Consider the following 20,949-nt stretch of genomic DNA (forward strand, 5'->3'; position numbering starts at 1 on the left):
ATATATGATAAAGGTGATATTTCAAAACAGTGGGGAAAAAAGTAATTATAAGTGGTGTTGGACAAATGGATGACCATCTGGAAAAAAATTAAGTTGGAGTCCAGCAGATGGATCAAACATTCACACTTGAAAAAAAAATGAAACCATAAGTTTATGAGAACATACGAGAATTTCTTTATACTCTCAGAGAAGAGTATAAATTCTGTTCATTTGAATCCCACGAAAGTACTGGTAGGCAACCATTTTTGCCTACAGAAATAGTAATTTCACATAAGTTCATGTATGTTACAAAACCCCAAAACCATTTTTAAAAATGATGGTTCTGCTGCTGCTGCTGCTAAGTCGCTTCAGTCATGACCGACTCTATGCGACCCCATAGACGGCAGCCCACCAGGCTCCCCCGTCCCTGGGATTCTCCAGGCAAGAACACTGGAGTGGGTTGTCATTTCCTTCTCCAGTGCGTGAAAGTGAAAAGTGAAAGTGAAGTCACTCAGTCGTGTCTGACTCAGCGACCCCATGGACTGCAGCCCACCAGGCCCCTCCATCCATGGGATTTTCCAGGCAAGAGTACTGGAGTAGGGTGCCATCGCCCTCTCCGATTGCATGGCAAAAATCATAACAAAATGAAAATACAGATGAATTGGGGAAAAGATTTGCAACTCATACTCCAAAGTATCAGTTGCCTCAATATATAGAGATTTCTGTGAATCAATAAGAAAAATGCCATCAACCCAACATAATATGTTAATAATTCAAACACCAATTCATCAAAGAGAATATAGGTGGATCTTCAGTTCAGTTCAGTCGCTCAGTTGTGTCCGACTCTTTCTCATTCATAGTAAGAGAAATTCTATATAAAATTGCAACTAGATACCATTTCTCACATAACAGATTGGCCAAGAGGATAGAAAAACAGAGGCTCACATAAACTGCCAGCAGAGGTATAACCAAGCATGGCCATGGAGGACAGTTGGGCAAAATCTATCAAGATTATAAATGCACCTCCATTTCACCCTGCTATCTTATTTCTAGGGATTTATCCTACAAATATGCTCACACTTGAGCAAAAGCATACATGTGTAAGGGTCCTCATTGCAGCACTGCTTAGAAAAGGAGAGTGGATACAGTCTGGATGTCCACTTTTCAGTCCCTGGATGAACGAGTTATCATGCATGCGTGCTCAGTCGCTTCAGTCATGTCTGACTCTTTGTGACCCTATGGACCATAGCCCGCAGGCTCCTCTGTCCAGGAGATTCTCAAGGCAAGAATACTGGAGTGAACTGCCATGCCCTCCTCCAGGGGATCTTCTCAACCCAGGGATAGAATCTGTATCTGCCTGTATTGCAGGTGGATTCTTTACCCTCTGAGCCACCTGGAAAGTCCTGAGTTGTCATACATACATCCACTGTGGGAAGACCACATGTGTGCTAAAAGCAGCACGGCCACTCTACACACACTGAGACAGGAGCTCCAAGACGCTCCGGGGAGAGAAGCCAAGCCAGGCACAGGCATCACCACCACGTGCCTGACGGGGACTGATGCACTGCCGCTGTGTGGGGGCCAGAAACACAAGGCAGATACTCAGAAAACAGATAAAAACAGGGCTTCAGCTGGGAGGAGCCAACAGTTGGCCGGGGATGGAAGAAGACATGCTCCACCTGGACACTTTTTCTTACTTTTTTTTTTGTTTGTTTTTGACCATGTGGCATGCAGAATCTTAGTTCCCTAACCAGGGATAGAACTAGTCCCGACAGTAGTGGAAGCGCTGAGCCCTGACCACTGCACCACCAGGGAATTCCCCCCTTTTTACTTTTTGAATGCTATTAAAATAAATACAATACTGCAATTTGCACACTGAGGAGGGGGAAGGGAATCCTAAGGAAAGAAGAGCTGGGGAGGGTGAAGAGCTGGAGAGGGCCCCACCCATGCGACCACATGCCCACACGCCAGCCATGCCTCTCTCAGCTTCCCAGAGCACCTCAAACTCAACATGACTCCATTGATCTCAGCCTCTTCCCCCAGGCAGGCCCCCTGAGCAAGCCCCACCACCAGGCTCTCTCCTGGAGGAGGTGCAGTGCTGTCCACGTGGGGCTGGAGCACGTGGTGTGGTGGGTCAGCTGCCCCTCTGCCAGAGCCATCCACACGTGGACACAGCTGAGCCATGGAGGTGGTGTGAGACCCCAGTCAAAGCCACAACTCCCCTGGCTCACCCCAGGGTGACCTGTCATTACTGGCGACAGTCACTGTCTGCCCCAGACTGTATCCCCCCAATGACTTGGCATTCCCAGATGTTCCAGAGTGTGTCTATCTCGGGGGTGGGGGCTAGCTGCGCCCTCGGCAGGGGCACTCTCATCCCCCTTCTGATGTCTATGTCAGAAGCTTTCTCTGTCTCTTTTCTTACTTTAATAAAACTCTGCTACACAAATGCTCCTGAATGATCAAGGCTGGTCCCTGGTCCCGAAGCTAAATCTTCTTCAGAGATCACAAATCCGACGCTGTTCACTGTAAGCTATCACCCTGGGGGCTTGTCCGGGATCTTCAGGATAAGGTAAGAAGACTCAGAGCTCTAGCCTCTCTGCTTTCTCAGTAAGCACATTTTCTGCTTTACTTTACTAACTTCTACAGTATGCTCGTGTGAATGAATGACCCGCCCTGCACAAGCAAGTGATGAGCCCTGCTCTGCAGTTTTGTGATGCCTCGTAATGACTGAAGGCAGCCCCCAAAAGGGGACCCTTATCGGGGTTTTAACCGACCTGCCAATGCCAAGAGACACTCAACATCCTTGCGAGGGGAGCAGCCAGAGATGAGCAAAGCGTGTGAACCAAACTTTCCTTTCTCGGTCACCTTTTCCTGGTCTATTTGACCATTTCGTAATTGCGTGGGGAATTAGAACTACTAACGAAATCTGTCAGATCATAGACTTTCAAGGGACTTGTGATCCATGCTGTTACTATGTACTTTTACTTAGACCCCCCCCCCAACAAGTATGAGGGGCTTCCCTCATAGCTCAGTCAGTAAAGAATCTGCCTGTAATGCAGGAGACCTGGGTTCTATTCCTGGATTGGGAAGATCCCTGGGAGAAGAAAATGGCAACCCACTCCAGTATTCTTGCCTAGAGAATCTCCATGGACAAAGGAGCCTGGAAGGCTACAGTCCATGGGGTCGCAAGAGTTGGACATGACTTAGCGACTAAACCACCACCAGCACCCCACCTGCAAGGAACCCCTCTCTCCCGATGTCCATACAGCTTCCTCCTCTCTCTTTCCAGTGAGGCTGTCCTAGTCCCTCTGTTCTGATTGGAAGCCTCCGGGTGCTTCCTCTCCCTCCTCCTCCCCCTCATTGATTTCTGACTCCCTGTTCTGCCTTTCTCTAGCTGTTTTCAGACTGGGATAGCGTCTGCGCTCCCCGATCCTGGGCTGGGCCTGGTGCACAGGTCCTCCGCACACATCCTCAGGGATGGGAGGATGACGGGGCATCCACCCAGGTACTTCGAGTTCTTCAATGGCTCTGCCAAAGCCCATCTCAGAAAGAGGTGAGGACGGGCAGCACCTCAGACTATGGGTCTCTTTTGGCCCGCAGTATGGTAAGGAGTGCAGGCCTGGGTCCACACCCTGGACTGGCCACTTCTCGGCTGTCCGGGCTTGGGCAAGGTTCTCAACCCCCTGGAGACTTGTTGCTACAAGGGTGACCATTTTCATGGCCACCTGGGGCCCACTTGTGTCTGACCACCCCTCCACATCCACCTCCCCCCATGGGCACCTGGGCCCCATACTCCTCTGTGCCCAGTCCCCACCTCTGCTGATCTGGCCTGCCGATCCACACAGCACCAGTGTCCTGTGACGCACACTCTTCCCGCCTCGCTCATCCCCGCCATGAGAGCACCGAGCACGTGGCAATGACGGCTTCCTGAGTCCAGGGCCCCCTCCCACCCTGGAGCAGGCCTGGGGCAAACACGTAATCATTCTCCAGCGCCAGCCCTGGGGCTATCTCATTAGGCTGTGCTTATAGTTTTTAATCCCTGCAGTAAAATGTGATGGAAACTGGGTCCATCCTCACTGGGTTCCCACAGAGGGCAGGTGGGCCCTGCTCCAGTTTTCTCTTGGGGCTGATAGACTCACAAGCCCACAACCACCCTCCTCCTACCGCCCAGGGCCTGGCCAACTGGGCAGTCGGCTCTTCCAGCCAAGGCACATGGCTGCAGCCTGGGGCCAGGACACGTGGGCCTCCAACACCAGAGCCGCAGAGGCTCAGGTTTGCAGCGGTCATCTACGGGAGGACATTTACAGCCCCTGGCGAAAGCCACACAGCACAGGTGAGCTCAGGGCTGCAGGGGGTGGGGGCCGGTGTGCACAGGAGCACTGACAGAGGCCAGTCCTCGCCTGAGCCCCTCAGGGACCAGAGCTCTGAAAACTGCTTGAGTCAACCTGTTAACAAACAATGGGAAAACAGATGAACGACTGACTTCAGTTCAACTCGGGGTCACCTGAGTAGGTGGGTGTGAGGGTGTGTAACCCTAAGGTGGGGGACTCCTGCATGGGTGAAGGCACTTCCAAACAAGTCTGCCTTATCAGGAGGCCTGAGGTGAAAGGCAAGGGCAAGTAAAAACATGCTCCTAAAAAGAATGAAGTAATGCATTTGTAGCAACACGGATGTACCTGTAATCATACTGCGTGAAGTCAGCAGAGAAAGACAAATATCACATGTTATTGCTTATATGTGGAATCTAAAAAAACGGTACAAATGAACCTACTTACAAATCAGAAATCAAGTCACAGATGTAGAGAATAAACTCATGGTTACCAAAGGGGGAAAGAGGGATAAATTGGAAGATTGGGATTGACAGAAACAGTGACAGACTTTATTTTCTTGGGCTCCAAAATCATTGCAGATGGTGACTGCAGCCATGCAATTAAAAGACTCTTCCTCCTTGGAAGTAAAGCTATGACCAACCTAGACAGCATATTAAAAAGCAAAGACATTACTGTGCCAACAAAGGTCTGTCTAGTCAAAACTATCATTTTTCCAGTAGTCATGAATGGATATGAGAGTTGGACCATAAAGAAAGCCGAGTGCTGAAGAGTTGATGCTTTTGAACTGTGGTGTTGCAGAAGACTCTTGAGAGTCCCTTGGAATTCAAGGAGATCAAACCAATCAATCCTAAAGGAAATAAGTCTTGAATATTCATTGGAAGGACTGACGCTGAAGCTGAAACTCCAGTACTCTGGCCACCTGATGCGAAGAATCAACTCACTGGAAAAGACCCTGATGCTGGGAAAGATTGAAGGTGGGAGGACAAGGGGATGACAGAGAATGAGATGGTTGGACGGCATCACCGACTCTATGGACATTAGTTTGAGCAAGCTCCGGGAGTTTGTGATGGACAGGGAAGCCTGGCGTGCTGCAGTCCATGGGGTCACAAAGAGTCGGACACGACTGAGCGACTGAACTGAACTGAATAAGGACCTACTGTATAGCACAGGGAACTCTACTCAGTACTCTGTAATGAACTATATAGGAAAAGAATTTAAAAAGAATGGACATACGTATATATACAACTGAATCACTGCTGTACACCTGAAACTAACCCAACACTGTAAATCACGTATGTTCCAAAAGTAAAAATTTCAGGGCAGGAATAGAGTTGCTGATATAGACAACAGTCGTATGGATACAATGGGGAAAGGGGAGGGTGGGATGAACTGAGAGAGTAGGATTGACATATATACAGTAAAACATGTGAAAGAGCTAGTGGGAAGCTGCCGTATAGCACAGGGAGCTCAGCTCAGGACTCTGATGACCCAGAGGGTTGGGACTGTGGGGCAGGAGGGAGGGAGGTCCAAGAGAGAGTGGGTGTATGTATACATACAGTTGGTTTACTTCATTGTAGAGCAGAAACTAATACAACACTGTAAATTATATCCAATAAAATAGTATACTCCAAAATATACTCCAAAACAAAATGTAAATAGTATAAATAATTTATTATACTATTTATAATAGTACAAATAGAAAAGGAACTGCATGTTTGTGAAACTGCATGCTTGCCTCCCCATTTCTCTACCTGCTTGCCCACCCCCACATGCCCCCAAGAGCACAGCCTGTACACCCCATGCGTCAGAAATCCCCATCTCAGGCTCTGTGTCTGGGGAACCTGATCTTTCAACAGTGTTTGTGAGATGAGTGGATACAGGCAAAGTACTCAGAAGAGCAGCCAGCACCTGGGGAGCCTGTTACGCCTGCTACACATCCCTGGGGCTCCACAGCCCAGAGGAAAGGAACCTCAGCAGCTCCAAGGGGTGGAGAGCCTCCTGCCAGGAGCCCTGTCCAAGCTGAGACCTGAGGTGTGAGTGTGAGTTCAGGGAAGCACAGGGGGCCAGGGGAGGTCACAGTCAAAGCCAGGGAAGGGAACAAGAGCCCACTCAGGGGCTGCACCCAGGGAGACGGTAGCACGAAGAGCACAGGAAGACGAGGGGAGGCCCCAAAGAAGCACGTCACCTACTCTCCAAAGTGTCCTTGGCCCAGAGGAAAGACCTGCATTCAAACCCAGCCTTGGCCTCTCTCTCCAGACGCAAGAGGCTCATGAGCAAAGTTGGCATAATGATGCCAGCATCAAAAAAGAAGTCTGCAGCATTAAATTACATCAGGTATTAGTGAAACGCCCAGCAGAGTCCTTGGGATAGAGGGCTGGTCAGGGCTGGTGCTTGTGGGAATGTGCACACACACACGTTTACACACACATACACGGAGCCCACGTACACATGCAGTATGCCAAGATCCTGAGCACAGATGGGGCAGTCCAGGGCTCTGGCCACCACACTGCCCACAGTTCCATCCTCTCTCTTGTCTGCGGCCTTGGGTCTTTCCCTGCACTGGTCCTTCCTTTTCTTCCCCTAACAAGCCCCAGTCACCTCACAGAACCACAGCTTTTCAAAGTCTCAGTCCAACCTGAGACACACATGTTGTCCTCCCCTCCAGGGGTGGGAGTGGCTGTGATGTGTGAATGGTGGCCGTGGCCAGAGTATGTGCTTTAGGAGCCTTGGTCTCAGGACTTCCCTCGTGGTCCAGTGGCTAAGACTCCTCACTCCCAACGCGTGGGGCCCGGGTTTGATCCCTGGTCAGGAAACTTAATCCCACATGCAGCAACTGAGAGTTCACACATCATAACTAAAGATCCACATGCCGCAAGGAAGATGGAAGATTTCACATGCTGTGCAGCCAAATAAATATTCTTCAAAAGCTGTGTCTGTGTACTGGGGGCAGGGCAGCTCCCCCAGACCCAGCCTGGCCTGATCACACGGAGAAGCCAAAGGATACTGAATTCTCCCCTAGGCAGCCCTGCAGTCTGGGAGGCCTGCCCACTGCTCTGACCCCTTTCCCAGCAGCCAGGGTCGAGGAGGAGGCACCTGGACACGGATGCGGGCTCTCCAGACAAGGTCAGCTGGTAACATCTGCAGTGCCATGAAGGCTGCGTGCCACAAGTGTCCCTCATAATACTTCTATCATTTAATTTCATTGTCATCTCATTTCCATTATGACTGCTTCTTGGATTCACTAAGTCTTTATGCTGCTGCTGCTGCTGCTGCTGCTAAGTCACTTCAGTCGTGTCCGACTCTGTGCGACCCCATAGACGGCAGCCCACCAGGCTCCCCTGTCCTTGGGATTCTCCAGACAAGAACACTGGAGTGAGTTGCCATACATGTATTTAAAATTTTCCAAATACCTAGACTCTGTTTTGTTATTAATTTCTATCAGAACTGCATTGTAGGCAGAAAACACGGTCTGAATCACAGGGTGTCTTTGATACTTCTTGCGGTGTTCTGATGGCCGGTTTGTAGGCAATATCCATGAACGTTTCCATCATTGACTGCCGGGTTCCTCAAGCAGCCTGGAGCTCCTGAGCCCTGCACCCTGGGGGCTGTCCAGGCGCTGTGGGAGGCTCCAGGCTCCGCCCTCCGTGACACGCCCACTCCGGAAGTGATTCTGTCTGCCCTCGTCTTTCCCACAGGAACAGCTCGGACCCGTGGCCCACCCTGCTCACTGTCAACCCTCGCTCTTTCGTCCCGGAGAGCCCCCTGACCCAGCAGGGAGGGGCCAGGGCCCAGGCGCTCAGGGAACACTGACAGAAACACTCAGACTTGCCTTGGTCGGGCGGGCTCCCAGGCTCGAGGAGGGCGGGGTGCCGGGCATGGGGGGCTCTTCCTGCGGTGGGGCTGAGCAGGGAGTGGACACCTGGGCGGTGTGGACAGGACGTGGGCTCTTCCCGGAGCAGCCCTGATGTCTTCCTGCTCCTGGCCTCATCTGCCCAGTGGGGGCCACCCACTGCTAATAACCACAGTGAAACGAATAATTGACGGAGCCTTCTGCCTGCTCAGAGTGATTAACTCAGGAAAGCTGAGGAAGCTGGCCTCAGAACTCCACGAGCTCCTCCCCTATGAGCCTCTAATCCCATCCAACCCTAATCCACCCAGCCTTGTCCCTGAGCTGGTCCACGTGGCCAGCTCTTGCCTTCCTTCACTCTCACCCCACTCTAGGGGCAAAGACCTGGACCCCAGAGCCCACCGTCCCCCGTCAGCTTGGCCAGGGCTGCCCCTCATTTAACCAAAGCCCTAATCTCAGAGCAGTAACGGAATCCGGACAGAGCTTGTTCAGAGGCCACAACTGAAACGGGCTTGGGCACCAGAACCAGCCTTCGGGAAAGTCCTGGGAAAGAGAAATCTGAGCCTCTGAGCCTGGGTTTCCACAAAGGCTCCTCACCCTGGGAGGTGCCTGGTGCCAGGGCACAGCCTGCACCCCCCAAACTCAGAGGCCTCCCTGGGCCTGCCCCGAGAGCCAGCTGTGGCTGAAATACAAGCCACACCCAGATGGGATGGAGGCTTCATGACAGTCACATGGGGAGGGTCTGGGTACCAGGCCTAGCCAGAGGGGTCCATGCGACTTGGGCAGCCTTGGTGGGGGTTGGGGAAACAGGCTCAGCTAATGAACCCGTCAGAAAGCACACCCTCGCCCAGCCCCCTCAGTTTCTGGGTGAGCCAGCCTCCTCCACGGAAGCTACTCTTTGTTAACAGCGTTGCCATGACAACCAGATCCAGGGAGAACTCTCTCTTCAAGGTAGAGTCTGAGGGTGACACTTGGAGAAACGGAAGTGGTGGTGACAACAGGCGAGGGCCTGGCCTCCCAGATGCCCCCCTACTCCTTCTTGAACAGGGGTCTGGATCCCCAGAGACGCCCCCCTCTTGCCATTCCCAGAACCTGTGGATCTGCTCCCCTCTCCCCTCCCTGAAAGGGGAAGCAAGATGGCCAAGGGAGGGGGCACGCCTCCACCCCCAACACACAGGTTCCCAGACACAGATCCGCACTTCTCTACCCCGCCACACACAGCAGCTCACAGATTTTCACACACATCCCACAAATGTCTGCTGAGTCCTCCAGCACAGCCACACTCTCAGAGCTGGTGGTCCAACTGGGGCCAGTGGGCCAAGTATAGACTTGACCCCGAGGGATCACGCCCTGACAATTACACTGCACGCCCAGGGCACCCTCAAAGCGCACCTGTGCAGGAAGGCACCCTGAGGAAGGCTGGGAGCCGACTAGGTGGGGAGAGCCAGGGCTGCATGGAGCGTAAGGCTCAGCATTTTTACAAAGAGAAGGTTAAAAAGGTCACCAGGCTGCGCTATAGGGCAGGCACTGCAGGGGCAGGGGGCTGCTGGGGTGTCCAGGCCAGGGGAGGGCCGCCCGGCCCCAGGAGGGGGCAGTGGGAGGAGAAGGGAAGAGAGGTCGCGGTGGGGGCAAACTAGCTGAACACTCAGTCAATGCCAGGGCTGACCTGGCAGAGGTCCAGGAGAGACCCTGGCTGTCCCAGCTGCTCAGAGAGGAGATGGGGCAGGGGAGGCTTAGGGGTGCAACGACAGTGCTCACCTAGAAGGCAGCAGGCGGGTCTGGGCTTGAATGCTGCCCGGAAGAGCTGGGTTGGGATCAGCACCAAGGAAGAAACGGAAGCCAGGGTTGAGAAGAGAAAGTGGAGGCCCAGGTCCCTAGGAAGGGGGACACCGAGTGCCCCAGGAGAGGAAGGGGGGACCTGCAGAGCCCAGGGGACCACAGCCTGGGAGCAGGGCTGGAGACGTCCCCGGGCCTCTGGAGCCTGTTTCCCAGGAGTGGGGGGCGCACAGATGGGAGTGGGCCGGGCTGTGTGGGAGGTGATGGTGTGCGGTGAGCAAGCAGAGAACACCCTTCACAGTCGGCCCCGTGCAAGGGAGGAGAGCAGGGTGCAAAAGAGCCAGAGGGGGAGACAGCTGAGGAAGGTTTGTTGTTGTGTTGAAACTGGGAGAAGCAGTAGGCAAGTGGCTTCACCTCTGAGGCAAGTCATCGAGGGTAGCAGCACTGCACCTGGGGGGAGCCCGGGGTGGGGGGAGCTGGACAAGCCGATTTAAGCGCCCCCTGAGTTCTCAAGGCTACACCTACCGGGCCAGCTCCCTGGCTGGGGGTCTCAGCACGTGTGTTCCCCAGGAGAAACGGGGGCCTCTCCTCTGAAGAGCTAGGACACTTACCAAGGCCCAGGCCCCTCCTCCCTGAGCTGGCACTCACCCACCACTCCCCAAAGTCACCCTGCACTGTGGAGAACCCAGAGCCACTCCAAAGGGACACCGGGGACCCCAAGCTCCCGCCACCACCCCGGGCGGCACAGGCCACAGCCTGCCCCTCCCCTCCCCGGCCAGCACACCAGCCCTGAGGAGCTGCCCTGTCCAGTGAGCTGGGAAGAAGCGTCCAGGGCAGGATCCCTGGGTGTTGCCCTGAATCCTGCCCCAAGCCCCTGTGGGGCTCTGAGGAAATGCTTCGCACACACACACGGGAAGCCATGTCTGTCCATCCTGAGGCAGGGTCAGTGCCAGGCAGCGCTCACACCCCCGCCCCTCCCTGGCCCTACAGGCATCCGTGTGACCCTAACACCGCCATACCAGACACCTGTCACCTTTCTGCAGGCCTGAGCCCCATCCCTTCCCTGCCCCAGGGTGATCCCTGCTCTCCACTCCTGGCCCCCCCGCCCTCCCATACTCTGTGTGGGCCAGAACATGAGGTTCTCGACTCTCCCTTCCACGGTTCCCGCCATGCTGACATCTGCTGACCTTCCCAAAGCTTGCTTTGGGGTTGTGAGACTGGGACTTCCCAGTGTCCCCACTGCAGGGACATTCTGAATGCATCCACAGCGGCCAGTTCACTCTGCCCAGGGCATCCTTGTGTTCATTCTCTGACATGCACACACACACACACAGAGCCCCAGCCTCTGTGCCCAGAAAGAAGTGAGAAACACACTTAGTCTTAAAAGAGGGCAGAGTGTCCTCCCAGACCCCAGCAGATCGGGGGCCCTGACATGCGGCCAGTGGGTGTCAGAGGCCACCCTTCCCTCCTGTGGCCAAGGGCCCGGCAGCCTCCCACCGAAGCCGCCCTGTGACTCCAGGCCTCCCTTCATCCCCGCCGCCTCCCTCCGAGCTCCCTGCCTCTCTTCTTGGATTCAGCTGGAAGCCGCGTTGCTAAGTAAACACACATCTCAGGAGGGAGGTGGGCAGGCGAGGGCAAAGGGATGAGCGGCAGCCTGCAGTGGGTGGGAGCTCCACGAGGCAGATTTCTGCTCAGCATTTGGAGGCTCTGAGAGAAAAAACAGCCAGCGCGGACCAGGGCTGAAGCAAGCAGATGGCCTCGGGAGGGGAGAGGGAGGGAGGAGGCGGCCCAGCAGGGGGCAGTAGGAGGGCCACCGGACCGGGAGCCACACTGAGCCAAGACCACCTGGACAGGCGTCTCCTGCTTCTCTGCCCCTCTCCCACACTGTGGCCTGGCACCTACCCCCAGCAGGTTCTGTGGGGCTGCCCGGGGCCCTTCTTCTGGGGTAGGGTCATGCGGAGAGGTGCAGCCGACACTCGCCCACCCTGGGCCCAGCTTCAGCTCCTAGCCCTGCACCTTCACTTGGTCTATTTGACCAACTTGGCTTTGAAACATACGGCTTCAGAACAGGGTTCTGTGGTCAAAAAAACAAATATCAACCAAAGCTATTCCAGTCCCACCCATTCGGCCTATTATCACAGATAAGGAGACAGGTGGGCACAGCCTCCAATGGATCTTCTCTGGAGGACCCGGGAGACAGACTGGTGGGTCTGTTCCTGGCCTGGCCGGCTGCAGGGGATGCCCTACCCCATCAGCCTGGGCCCACCAGCCTCACACAGGCTAACCCAGCACAGATGCTGGTGGTGCTGGTATTTCTCCCTCCTCCCCCTCCCCTTCCTACTGCTCCTCCCCGCATCCTCCTCCTCCTCTCCATCCTCTTCTTCCCCCTCCCCCTCCTCCCCCTCCTCCTCCTCCTCCTCCTCCTCTGCCTGCAGTTGCTAAGTTACACCAAAAAACCCCTCTGCTCTGTGTGAACTGTTCCATTTCCACGATTTGCCAGGTGGAAGGGAGCCATCAGGCTGGCAGTTCGAGGATGCCTCCCAGAGAAAAACAAACTTGTTGGCTGGCTCTCTGGCCCCCGGGGCATACCTGGGGACACCTGTTTATGCTCCCCAACCCCGGAGCCATGTGCTTAAGCACACAGCTGCCCTCGGGAGGGTGTTAGCCTGTGGGTCCACACTGCCTACTCTTCTCAGGGGCAGGGCTTGCAGATTCTGCTGCCACCCCCACCCAGGCCCATGCGGTCACTATGATACACGTCCCTACGAACGAAGAAAGGCAGGAGGGGGGAAAACCTACTCTTGTGCCCCCAGCCAAGGCCCTCCACATCCCCCTACTCTGAATCCCCTCCTCTTATTCTGGGCTGGGGTCCTGAGGTGTAAAGTGTCCCCAGGTGTAGGGGACATACCCTCAGAAGTCGCTGAAACCACGGTGTCATTCTACAGACAAGGAAACTGAGTCTCGAAGGAGCCTGCAGCCTGCCCACAGCTCCAAAGTCAATACCCGTGGCCTCCCAACTGCACACAAGAGCTACTGCTTTGCTCTCTAAGCCTCCTACCTGGGCAGGGAAGGGCCTGGACCCACGCTAGGCTGGGAAAGACTATGTCCAGAGGGAGGTGGGAGACCCCCGAGGGGCAGAACAGACCACTGCCTCTTCGAGGTCCCTCAGCACGCCAAGCTCACTCTGGACGGCCTGAGCTCCCAGGGCAGGTGGCCATCAGAGCCCTTCCATTGGTCTGGAGGGTGGGGGAAGTATGAGAGCAGTGGGGAGGCTGAACCTGATGGGGCTCCCAGTTCTAAGCAGGGAAGGAGGGTGTCCCAGCCCCACCACATCTCAGCCCCAGGTGGCTCCCAAGAAATAGGCAGCCTCCCTGTAACTGTCCATCAGCTCCAGCGCTCCCAAGCAGCTAGAGATGAGGGCGCGAGGGGCCGGTTGCGTGTCTTTCCCTAGACCCAGTGCCCCCTCCCCCCGCCCCACAGGCGCAGATCAGAACTAGCTGCACCTGCCCCTGACTGTTTCCAGCAGCGGGGGGGCCTGGGGCAAAGAGAGCGCGGTCCTTCAAATGACCCTTGCCCACGGTGCAGAGAGGGGCATCTCGCCCTAGCCGGCTCTCCTCAAAGGCTGCGCTCACGCCCCAATTCCTCGCCACACAGCAAGGGCGTGAGATGCCACCGCGGGGCCCAGAATGCAGACAAGCAAATGGAAACTTCCAACTGCGCAGCCCCAGCTCCTCAGATTTCCCAGCCCCCTCCTCCACGCCAGGCCCGGGGCAGGCGACCCGCGCGCGGGAGCCCACGCCAGCCTGCCAAGTGCGCTCCAGCCACGCCCAGGCTGAGACCGCCCGGTGCCCCACAGGGGCTGGGGACTGGGGGGTCCTGGCGCTGTCCAGCCCCGGGCGGAGTTCCGGGGAACTCCGCACTGGGCTCCCGCACGCCCTTCTCAACGCGCGTCCCCTGACCCGCGCTGGGAGCCCGCGCCCCGGCCCCACGACGGCCGCGCCGGGCGGGACCCTGGACCCGCGTACGCCCCGCCCTGCCCGCGCGGGCGACCGGAGGGGACGGCCCGCAGGAGGGAGGGAGGGACGGAGGGACTGAGGATCGGGCGGCCGCTGCCTACCTCGGTCCGGGCCAGCGTAGCTCCCGCGCAGCCCTCGCGCCGCAGTCGGGCCCCAAGCAGCGCGCGGCCGGCGCCGGCGGCGGCTCATGCTCTGCACTCGGGCCCGCGGCACCCGCCTACCCGCGGCCGCCCCCGCGCTGCGCCAGCTGCGGGCAGAGCGGCTCCCTCCGCAGCCGGCGCCGGGGAGCGCGAGCGAGCGAGCGCGGAGCGAGCACGGAACGGGCACGAAGCGGGCACGAAGCGGGCACGGAGCGGGCGGGCGCGAGAGCGCGGGGAGCGGGAGGGCGCAGGGCGAGGATGCGGGGCGGGCGCCGAGAGAGGGAGGGCGCGGGGTGAGGAATGGTGTGGGATGGGCGCGTGGAGAGCGAAAAGTGTGGGACGAAGGTGCAAGGAGAGGTAGGGCGCGTGTCCAGGGCGCAGGGCGGCGGGCGGGAGCAGGGGGTTGGGGGCTAAGAGGGAGGGCGCAGGGAGAGACAAGGGCCAGCCTTTCATTTAAAAAAAGACAAGGCAACAAACACCGCGAAAGGTGATGTGGCCGCCTCAGGTAAAAGACCCTTTGGAAATTCTCGCAGAGCTGCCAAAATTCTTATCATCGGCATCTGGCAGTGAAAGCGCTTCCGTGGGCAAATCTGGTCCCTTTGGTTATCCCAACCATCCCAACCATCCTGTGGGGTTGGTTTTGGTTTTGTTGCCATTGGGCAGATGAGGAAACAAATATATGGTCAGGGAAGTGCAGTGACCCAGCAGCATCTCAGAGCTGATAAGTGGCAGAACCAGAGTCCAAAATCATCTTACAAGATTCCATAGTCCCCATTTTTCCAAAACCACTAAGAGGACGATCCAGGTCTTCTGGCTCCCAGAGAAGCCTCCTATCTCTCCCTCTAAAGGGATATCACTGTTCCCTAACAACAAGGTGGGGGCGGGGACAGGGGTCAGGAGTGACTCAGGCTCAGGGGACTATGGACCAGGTCTGGTGCCCTACCACACCCCTTGGAGAAGCTGAGCACGTTTTTTACTCATTCATTCAGTACATGTTTATTGAGCACCTACTGTGCCATTCTGGACTCTGGGGTACAGGTGTGAATGTCCCTGTCTGGTTGAAGTCTGCATTTTTGAGGGAACTAGGCAATAAATAAAAACACAAGTAAATATTCCGTATGTCATGATGCAGATGCTCTGGAGAAAAGCATGATGAGGAGAGGGCAATTTATGGGGTTATTTTACTTTGACTTTGGTCAGGGAAGTCTTCACTGAAAGGGTGATGTTAGAGCAAAGGTTTGACTTAGGCAAAACATGCTGAATCTGAAAAATGAAGATGTGACACAAAGGGAACAGGACGGGCAAAGACCCTGAAATGAGAGTATGCCTTGGATGTGTGCAAGCAATAAGAAGGAGGTCAGAGTGATACGAAAGTGAGTGAGTGAGAGTGTGGTGGTGATGAGATTCCAGAGGGTGCCCGGGTGACCAGATCCGGAAGAGCCTGGTTAGTTGGCCATCAGCCAGCCCACTGTGGCTTTGACTCAGAGGGAGCTACATAGCTGGTGGAGGGTTTTGCACAGTGATGCTATGGTCTGACTTTTTTTTTTTTAAACAAAAACATTTGATTATGGAAAATTGCATTTTCAAAAGTAGGCCCTAAGAAGGTATAATAAGCCCAATGTTGGGCTTCAGTAATCATCAGTATGTAGCCAACTTTGCTCCATCTGTACCCTCACCCACCATTCCCTATATTATTTAAGTGAACACTGACAGCTTTCTACGTAACATATATTTTATACATAGACAATAGTACATAAATCATAAATTTCTGCTTGATAGATTTTCAGTGAGGATACTAATAACCATCTGTACCTTGATTTTTATTGTGGAAAGGTTTTAAATTACAGAATCATTTCCTTTGCTAGAGGACCATGCAGATTATCCACTTCTTCCTGTATCACTTTGGTAAACTGTGTTTTTGAAATAGTTTTCCATTTCATCCAAATTTTCAGATTTACTGACATGTTATTCATAACATCCTCATATTATCCCTCAGATGTCTGTAGAATCTGTAGTGATGTCCCACTTTTCATTCTGATATTGGGGCTCTTGGTGTTTTTCTTGATCAGTCTTGCTGAAATTTTGTCCATTTTATCGTTTTTTTTTTTTCTATTGTGTCTTCTATTTCATTGATCTCTGTCCAAGTTTATCATGTCTGTGTTTCTACTGTAGAGGGATATTTATTGTCCTTTTGTTTGTTTCTTAAGTTGGAAGCTAGGCTCATTTTCAAACTTCTTTTTGACTAGGTACATTTAAAGCTATAATTTTCCTCTTAGGCACTGCTTTACTGTCTCTCACAAGTTTTAAGTGTTTTTTAAAAGAATCATTTAGCTCAAAATATTTAAATTTCCATTTTGATTTTTCTCTTGGCCTATGAGTTATGTATTAATAGAAGGGTGTCACTTAGTTTCCAAGTATTAGGGGATTTTCTAGTTATCTTCCTGTTATTGAGTTTCAATTTAATTATACAAAAGTCAGAGACTCTGAATTACTTCAATTATATGAAATCTGCTTATAGATTCTTTATGACCCAGAATATGTTCTATTTTGGTAAATGTGCCATATGCCTTTGAAAAGAATGAAAATGCTGTATGTATCAGGTCAGGTTGATTAGTCAAGTCCAAATCTATATTGCCACTGAATGGCATCTTGTATTCTCTCAGTTCCTGGGACAGACTGGAAACAATCCCAAAGTCCTTTAGTGAGTATACATCCACAGCGTGGAAGACTACTCAGCAACAACGTGAATGATTCTCAAAAGCGTTACACTGAGTGAAAGGAGCCAGACTCAAAGGAATTCAAACAGAATGATTCCATGTATATGACATTTATATGACATTCTAGAAAAGGCAAAACTCCAAGAGATGGAGAACAGATGGGTGGTCCCCAGGAGTTGGTAGGGTGGGGGCAGAGGAGGGTTGACTACAGCCTGGGTAAAATTTTAGGAACCATGGAGCAAATCTGTATCTTGATTTGTGGTGATCATCACATGACTTTCTGCATTGTCAAGACTTAAACTGTACACCAAAAAGAGTGAATTTTACTATATGTAAATTAAAAATTTTTTTAATCTCCAATATAATTATGGGCCTCTGTGACTACTTTGTCATCTCTTTTCCTTGAGATGTTGTCCATAAGTTTGCGACTCTCCCTTCCTTTTTGCTGTATCCATTATTGTGGGGGGGAATCAGGATGATCCATTACTGCCAGTGAACATGGCCACTGTTGCCACAAAGATGAAGTCGGCAGGACGCACAGGGGAAGTGGAGGGAGAGGTTAAGAGGCTGTTGCAATAGTTAGATGACAGATGATGGTGACAGACCAGGATACCTAGTGGAGCTAATAGGGCTAATGGTGCTAAACGTTTGCAACTGGATACATACTGCAGATGGAGCCAGAAGTGCCTGGGTCAGAAAAAAGGGAGCAGCCCCAAATCCTTTGGCTCCAGTGACTCATGCTGGGGAGCACGTCCCATCCCAAGGTACCTCTGCATAGTGGGACTCTGGTGTGCTTTGAATGTTGCTTTATTTAGTCTGGTTTGGGGTAGAGGGATTTCTGCAGGTTGTGGGAACTAAGATAAATACGTCTGGGACTTCCCTGGTGATCTAGTGGCTAAGACTCCATGCTCCCAAAGCAGAAAGCCCAGGTTCAATCCCTGGTCAGGGAACTAGATCTCACATGCCACATCTAAGACCCAGCACAGACAAATAAATAAATAGAAATATTTTTAAAATAAATATGTTTATGACAATTCAGCCCCTGCTGCACCCAGACATCGTCTTGTGCCCCCTTTGAACACCTCCCAACCCCATGACTGCATCGTCTTGCAGCTTTTTACTTTCATGGAGTCCAGCTCATTGACCTCCGTGGGTCCTCAAGATCTCTGATTCCTGGCCCAAACCAGGTCTTCCCAGGATTTCCGCTTTCTCCCTCCTGGTTTCACCTGCCTCCCCTTTTAGCCTTGTTTCCACAGAACAAGTTTTCAGTTGTTCTCTTGCCAGTACACTAAATTTCCTTGCTCGCTTTACCTTCATGTCTCCCACCTGCAAAACTCCAGTGACAGACGAATCCAACTCTGCCTTCTCCAGATGTACCCTCAGGTATCTAAGTGCTGCCAGAGGCAGCACAGCCTTGCTATCACTCTAAATTCACAGTAAATTCATCAATGGAACTGAGAACTCAACAGTATTCAGTCATCCTTTTATGGTTTTTTCTCTCCTCTTCTTAAACTGTAAAATATGTCAGACATACAGAAGAGTATATGAAATGTGTATGTACAGTTTCAAGAATAATCACAATGAGAATACCCCTGGAATCAGGACTTAGGGCATTGTCAGTACCTGAGAGGTTGTGCTAATGGTAAAAAACCCACCTGCCAATGCAGGAGATGCGAGATGAGGATTCAATCCCTGGGTTGGGAAGATCCTCTGGAGAAGGAAATGGCAACTCACTCCAGTATTCTACCTGGGAAAATCCCATGAAGAGAGGAGCCTAGCAGGCTACATACAGTCCATGGGATTACAAAGAGTCGGACACTACTGAGCACACATGTATGTACATTTGTACAGCACATGTGAGGCCGCATATGTGTCCTCCCCAATTGTCTCCTCTCCCTACCACCTCCCTCTCAGAGGTGATCATTAGCCTGATATTAATTCTCATGCCTCTGTTTCAACTTTTACTCCTAGATGTGTGTGCCTCTTTTTGACTTTTTGTGGACAGAATCATATTGTATATTTTCCAGTCATTTGTTCGTATCATCAACATTAGGCTTGTGAGATTCACCCATGTTGTATGTGTAGTTTATTCACTGTTGTTTGGTATTCTGTTATATTTATTTGGTCTACTATTAGTAGACACTTGGGGAGCTGACATTTTTGCTATTACTCATTCATTCCCTGAGCATCTCCATGAGCATTTCTTGAGCATCTACTATAGTAGATGCCAGGCACTACTTTAGGCATTGGGATAGAACGGTGATCAAAACTGATAAAATTCCTTCCCACATGGGTATTCTAGATGTGGAGGACTACAATTAATATTTTAAAAATAGATAGGCTATATTGTATGTTAAATGATGAGATGTCCTAATTAGGAACAAAAGCAGGGAAAGAGACGGAAAGTACCAGGACAGGAGGTTTTGTGGTATTTCCCACTGTTGCTATTGTTGTTAGCAACAATATTGTTGCTACTGTCAGTCACTAGCTGTCCTACTCTTTGCAACACCATGGACTGCAGCACGCCAGGCTCCTCTGTCCTCTACTGTCTCCCAGAGTTTGCTCAAATTCATGTCCCTTGAGTTGGTGATGCTATCTAACCATCTCATCCTCTGTCGTCCCCTTCTCCTCCTGCCTTCAATCTTTCCCAGCATCAGGTCTTTTCCAGTGAGTTGGCTCTTTGCATCAGGTGGCCAAAGTATTGCAGCTTAAGTTTCAGCATTAGTCCTTCCAATGAATATTCAGGATTTCCTTTAGGACTGACTGATTTGATCTCCTTGCAGTCCAAGGGGCTGTCAAGAGTCTTCTCCAGAACCACAGTTCAAAAACATCAATTCTTTAGCGCTCAGCCTTCTTTATGGTCCAACTCTCACATCCGTACATGACCACTGGATAAACCATAGCTTTGACTATACAGACCTTTGTTAGCAAAGTGATGACTCTGCTTTTTAATACATTCTAGGTTTGTCATAGCTTTCCTTCCAAGGAGCAAGCATCTGTTAATTTCATGGCTGCAGTCACTGTTCACAGTGATTTTGGAGCCCAGGAAAATAAAATCTGTCACTGCTTCTACTTTTCCCCTTTTATTTGCTGTGAAGGGGTAGGACTGGATGCCATGATTATAGTTTTTTGACTATTGAGTTTCAATCCAGCTTTTTCACTCTCCTCTTTCACCTTCATTAAGAGGCTTTTTAGTTTCTCTTCGCTTTCTGTCATTAGAGTGGTATCATCTGCCCATCTGAGGTTGTTGATATTTCTCCCGGCAATCTTGATTCCAGTTTGTGATTCACCTAGCCTGGTATTTTACATGATGTACTCTGCATAGAAGTTAAATAAGCAGGTTTCCCACTGAGCTGACATCTAAGACAAGACATGCAGCCATCTAAGGTGATAAGATGCAGCAGCAGAAGAAGCTCCAGCAGAATAAGGAGCAGCGTAGCAGTTTCAAGGCGTGATCCCACACAGAAGGGTCTGCACAGTGCAGTTCTATCACTAACTGCTCAGAGTTAGGCCAAACTTCACAAGTTAAGGGCACATTCCCCATAAGACTATCCCCACTTCAGACACCAGCTCCAAGCTCAGGGGTCCCCAGGCCACCCACAACACATGTGGAGATTCCCCCTACTCCTCAAGTTTAGGAATTCACTAAAAGAACTCATAGAACTCAGGTACACACTTTACTTATGATTACAATCTTACAGTAATAAAAAGGATTCAAATCAGGAAGAAGAGTCTCACAGGGCAAGATCTGGGAGGATTCCAAACACAAAGTTTCCATGTCTCCTCCCCACCATCAGGATGTATCACCCTCCTGGAACAGAGTATTATTATCCAGGGAGTCTCCCCTGAGCTTTTGTGTCCCGAGTTTTATTTCTGTGTCCAGGATTTCATTAAGTACGTATGATTAAATCATCTGTTGCCCATGTAGTTCGATCTGCAGCCCTTTCCCCCATAAGATGGGCTCATGTCACATGACTCAAAGCCCCAACCCTCTTATCATGTGGTCTTTCTAGCATGACCAGCCCCCATCCTGAGTCACTTCATTTGCATGAACTTAGGTGTGGTCTGAGGGCCCACCATGAATAACAGAGGCACTTCTAGGACTTTCCTCATGGTCCGGTAGTTAAAAATCCACCTTCCAAT

At 52.1% G+C, this 20,949-nt stretch overlaps 1 protein-coding gene across 1 annotated transcript in view; it reads right to left on the reverse strand.

Moving 5' to 3' along the window:
* RASGEF1A (RasGEF domain family member 1A) overlaps positions 1-14,150 on the reverse strand; it is a 91,163-nt gene extending 77,013 nt beyond the window's left edge. The window contains exon 1 of the mRNA XM_070781901.1: positions 14,051-14,150. The gene's annotated coding sequence lies outside the window, so the exon portion shown is untranslated. The remainder of the gene's footprint in view (positions 1-14,050) is intronic.
* Positions 14,151-20,949: the final 6,799 nt, after the last annotated feature.

The sequence above is a fragment of the Bos indicus genome, chromosome 28, assembly GCF_029378745.1.
Source record: "Bos indicus isolate NIAB-ARS_2022 breed Sahiwal x Tharparkar chromosome 28, NIAB-ARS_B.indTharparkar_mat_pri_1.0, whole genome shotgun sequence".
Lineage (NCBI taxonomy): Eukaryota > Metazoa > Chordata > Mammalia > Artiodactyla > Bovidae > Bos > Bos indicus.